At 38.4% G+C, this 5,634-nt stretch overlaps 1 non-coding gene across 1 annotated transcript; it reads left to right on the forward strand.

The window, feature by feature from the left end:
- Positions 1-4,422: 4,422 nt before the first annotated feature.
- Positions 4,423-4,617, forward strand: LOC127206786 (U2 spliceosomal RNA). The gene has a single exon (XR_007832877.1). It is a non-coding gene; the product is annotated as a U2 spliceosomal RNA (small nuclear RNA).
- The last annotated feature ends 1,017 nt before the right edge of the window (positions 4,618-5,634 follow it).

The raw sequence follows: 5,634 nt of genomic DNA on the forward strand, positions 1-5,634 counted from the left end.
TGGAACACAGGAAGTCTTATGGAAGAGCTGGGGAATGAGGAGGTCAGTAGCTCCACAAGGAGACAATGGAGCCAGCAAATCTGGGTAGAGGAGGGTGGTGCTACAGAGGCTTATGTACCAACCAAGCATGATGCATGGTGAGGACTTAGACCCTCTGATAATATGTAGTAGATAGCACAGTCTCCTTGTGGGTCCCATAATATAGGGAGTAGGGACTACTTCTGACATGAACCCTAGTACCTCCCCTCTGCCAGGGCAGCCTTATCAGGCCAGAGGAAGAGGATACAGGCAGTCCAGAAGAGACTTGATAGTCTGAGGTCAGATGTTAGGGAGGAAGGCTCCCTCTTTCTGAGGACTAGGGGAGGTAGGGAGAGAGTAAGAGGGAGGGAAGGGGGGTTGGGAGATGATGATGGAGGGGGCTACAATTGGGATGTAAAGTGAACAAATTAGAAGTAAAAAAAAAATTAAGTATTTTAGATTTTTTTTATTAAGAAATTTTGTGGCTTGGATGAAATTGTATCTCTATCATGAAGATTGACCTGCTCTGTCCTACTGATTAAAATGTCAATCTAGGAATGAAAATGACTCAGTGGTAAAGCACTTGCTGTCACACCTGAGGACCTAAGTGTCATCTGTAGAACTCATGTGGCGAAAGGAGAGAACCAACTCCCAAGCCTGCCACATGCATGCCAGGAGACATGTTTCCCTTCCACAAAATGAATAAATAAATGTTTAAATAATTTTAAATGTTGGTCTAATTTAATACCAATGACTTCTATTTCAAATGTTGACTTCTCTCAAAAATCCCCTAGATAAAACAACAAGAATAAAGCAGACAAAATGTAGGGATGCCTAGTCAAGCTGACACATAGAATTAGTCATCATTTACATATAAATCAGTATAAGTGTCATACTCTTGACGTTGATCCAATTGCTATTGTCTCTATTTACAAAAAAGGAAAAGCGAAAGAAAGCAAGCATGGATGACGATGAGAGAAAGTCTTTTGCAGTATTCTCTGCTTGGAGTTGCCTGCAGGCTCCACTTAAAGGCTGTGTTGTAAGGGAGCCCTCCTCGGGATCCACTCTGAAGCACCCTGAGTGAGCTGAGTTGTCATCTTCTTTCCACTTCATTTGCTTTACATGTTTGTTATCAGTTGGTAAGCTCTCTAAGATCTGCTTCTCCTACCTCTATATCAGCAGTGAAACGTGTTGTTACATAGTGGTAAGTGACAGTCTTAGGATGATCCTGATTTTATAGATGCAGAATGAGGTTCAGAGTTTAGTAACTTGCCCAAATTCAAAACATTCTCTGTGAGAAGGTTGAAATTCAAACTTAGGCAGCTTGCTTTGGGATTTGTATTCTAACCTATTGCCATCCACCTTTCTCCTTAAGCGTTCATTTAGAATAAAAACAAAATAAAACAAAAAATAAAATAAAATAAATAAACAAGATAGACTATAAAGACAGGAGATGGTACAATTTTATAAAAAGCAAAGAAGGTAATTATAAGTTTATGAAGTGGATGCTATTTATTGCAACATCAAGGCAGTCCTTTCGTAGGAGCTAACATCCGAGTGACAACAACAACAACAAAACCTAGAACAAGAAAAGAAGCAAGTAAATCTCTACACTCTAGTCAAACACATATACACTGTGTATTGAGTGATCAGAAGTGCAGTGTGGTGAGAAGAAATGAGGTTTCCAGAGCTAAAGCTGTAGAAAGAAACTTTGAGGGAGATTTTCAGCATCCCGAACACTTCTGAGGACAAAAGGAGACAGGAGATATATCAGTAAATGTTAATCTAGAGAACTACCCACCACATGTTAAACATTGTCAACTATTAAAACAAGTTCACTGAACTCATTAACTAAACACGATACATTGGAGAACTTACTGAGGGACAAAGCAATGCAATTCAGCTTCAGATAGACAAGATAATAACATATTTGCCTAAAGTTAGAAGGAAAAACTGCAGGATAAATGTAAGATGATAAGAGGTGATACAAGTTCTCGAAAAAGATGAAAGCTGGTCTGTTAGAAAAAGAGCCTGAGAAGAGAAGGACTTAGCCTTGCATGGTCAGGAAGTGGAGCAACTCTTAGTGTGGCCATTGCGCAGAGTTCCTGAGGGAGCACTGTGTCAAATAATCTAAGTCTTTTGTATGTATTAATTCATCATGTCCTCAAAACTATACTCCAAAAAGTCATGTCATTGTCTCAATTTTCCTAGGAAGACGCGGAAGCAGTCAACCAGAGAAATCAAGCACGTAGGCTTCATTTCCAATGGCTATACTAACATAGTTTTCAACTACACAGAATGAAAGGTAGTGTAAATATGTGCTTATCTAGGTTGCTGTGTAAATCTCTGGTACACCCTTTATTATCATATTTTCAAGCAAGGTATTATTGCTAATGTAGAGACACAAACAAAGGTAATAAATTCCCCATCCTTGCACAAAATTCATCAACATGAGACTTGCTTCAAGATCCATCTGAAAGCATTAAAATTTTTGTGAATTTATTTGCTGTTAAAACATTTGTATATTGAACTTCCTGGCATCTTCGGTGGACCCTCTTGTTAAAAGCCCTCAACATTATAATAGCTGGAGGCACAGTTGAAGGACCATAAATATTATCTAGGATACTCTAGTGAATAAATAGGCTTCTCTACATTGCCCAAGGAAAGAACAAGCTGAGCTTATATCCATTTCAGGAACATTTGTAGTATATGATGCTTAACAGTCCATCCCATATTCATCCTTAGGCCCTCCTAAAAAGTGAAAGAAATGAACGAAATGAGGCAGAAGATAAAAAAATGTGGAGATGAAATTTTGATTCCTGTTTTGTAGTGTGGATGTAAATATGTTTTGGTTTTGATCCCACACATGGGATGTTAAACAGACTTGTGTGAAGGTGTGTGATGTTCGGCCGCTGGAAACAGACTTGTGAGAGGGCACATGATATTTTTCCAATATAAGAGGAACTGACACATGCTGGGACATGGTCTTTGCCAGCTGATAAACATCTTGGTGCAGACTCTGAGAGGAGATAAATATGAGCCCCTCAAAAAGAAGCTTTGCTTCTGGCTTTTGCATCGCTTCACATCACTTGGCTATTCATAGCTTTGCTTTCAGATGCTAATAGAGAGAAATGCTCCAGAGAATGATTCCCATTTCCAGGTTCCAGCTACTGTGGTTGAAGTCACTTTTTTTTTTCTTTTCTGAATTTCTGGTTTGCTGTTTAACCTGTCTTTTGGAATCCTGACAAAGAAGGGTAGAATTGCCCTAAGGAACTGAGTTTTTAAAAAGGTACACTTCTCCTGCTCCTATTAATCTTCTTTCTCTCCTATCTAGGATAGGTGGGTTGGAAGGGAGATAGAGGCATTAAAGAACCTCAAATAAAGTAGGTGTTTTAAAAGATCAAAGCCTACGCTGTTTCACAAACATCAAAGCTTGTAACATGCATGCATGTGTGCACATGGAAATACGAATCATCTTCTCACTTTAAATAATCACCCTGTGGTGCAGATGAAGACAGCTTTTGTTTGGAAACTAGCTGAAGAGCAAAACTAAAGAAAAAACTGGATATTTACTGGATGCTATATGTGGAGATGCTTTAGAATTCTCTTGGAGTTCCCCTTGATAGAGCTCTGCCTGAAATCTAATGAGAGGCAAATCAGGTGACCATGCTGGCCACATTTCAACAGCACACCATCTCAAATTCTGTGAGTTGTATTTCAAATGTCAATGGTCTTTGGAGATTTGGAAGACGTTCTTCCCTTAAAGTATCTACTGAAAAGCACAGACACCTGCTGAAGTGGTAATTCAGCAAAATCATGATTTTAAATATTGATAAGCAGCTATGCACACAGAAAAGTGTTCTCCTCAGCATATCTATGGCTTTTTCTGAGAAATAGAAACATCTAATGTGATACCAAGATGTGTTCCAATACAAAACATAAGAATATAGAAGTTATAAGACACAACTGTGATTTAAATATTATAATAGGTACATTTGAGTGGTTCATTGCTTGTTCTGGAGGAAGAAATTATTTTGCTCAACATTGGAGCCAACTCAATTCAAAGTAGAATATAATGCCAGATTTTTTTAAAGGTATATATTTTTTTTATTAATTTATTCTTGTTACATCTCAATGGTTATCCCATCCCTTGTATCCTCCCATTCCTCCCCCCCCCCATTTTCCCATTATTCCCCTCCCCTATGACTGTTCCTGAGGGGGATTACCTCCCCCTATATATTCTCATAGGGTATCAAGTCTCTTCTTGGCTACCTGCTGTCCTTCCTCTGAGTGCCACCAGGTCTCCCCCTCCAGGGGGCATGGTCAAATGTGAGGCACCATAGTACGTGAGAAAGTCATATCACACTCTCCACTCAACTGTGGAGAATATTCTGACCATTGGCTAGATCTGGGAAGGGGTTTAAATGGCTAAGATCAAGTGTAGTATCTGTTATTATCAGTTTAATATCTGATACGTCCTCTATCCGAGGACAATATATTAAATAGATTTTTGTAGCTAGGAGTTGGAATAGGAGCTTGCTCTGTCCACTCCACACATCGACCAGGTATTGCAGTACCTCCAGGACCGGTGCACCCCTCTGGGGAACAACGGTGGTTAAATGAAAGATTTATCAACCTAGTTAGCCAACCTTAACAAGGGTAGTTAGCTCTAGCTGTGGAGAGTGGTTGATTTATACCTGGTCAACAGAGAGTGCATGAATAATGCCAGTTTTTAAAGGAAACATTAAAGAAATTTTTTGTTAACATTAAAGAAATTAAACTATTATTTTTTAAGAAAATCAGATAAGACAAAAGATAAATTGGGCTTTTCCATCAGTTTTACAGTTTCTTGAGAGTTTCCGTTTTCTGGGGGCATGACAGGCAGCTGGAGTAGCAATGCAAAGAAGGTTTCATATTGTCTTTCTGTTTCTTTTTCTTTTGGAGGATAAGATTACAATGATTTAAGGTACTCTAAGAGAAATCTATTGTGTTGTATTACCTATGAGCCATTTTGGAACACAGAACAACTTAAGCAAAGCCATCCCAAGCCCCACAGACTGATAATCAGTAAGACAAAGAACACAATACTGCTCTATAAGCTATCAAACTATGAAATTAATTTTGTTTTTTCATTGGAAAATAACTTCTTTCCATCAATTCTTTATGAAAGAATAGTAGAATCTATTCTTTCTTTTCTTCAGCAATGATGGTTCAAGAGTCTTGCTGGATGAAACTGAACTCCTCTGCCACTTGGTCACTCTGTGGACTTAGACACATTCCTTAACAGTCTTTTTCTTTGTTTCTAATGTTTTAAAAAAACAGTATCACATAAAATTTTTGTAAAACTTAAAATGGTTGGTATTTGTAAAGCTATGCGGAAGTATGCACCATAGCATATGAGCCTCATTTAACACATGTTATTTGATATAACAAATATACCTACACATACTAAATAAGTCTTCCTTTTCCTAACACTTAAAATATCACCATCTTTGTAATGACAAGCTTCTGTCTTTGGTGCTGCTGTATTTCTGAGGCTGAGGATGCACTTGCAGTTTGTCTGCAACTAGCCCTTTCATTCCCTGCCTCTTATCCTAGATACTCATCACTAAATGC

Source organism: Acomys russatus, chromosome 23, assembly GCF_903995435.1.
Source record: "Acomys russatus chromosome 23, mAcoRus1.1, whole genome shotgun sequence".
NCBI lineage: Eukaryota > Metazoa > Chordata > Mammalia > Rodentia > Muridae > Acomys > Acomys russatus.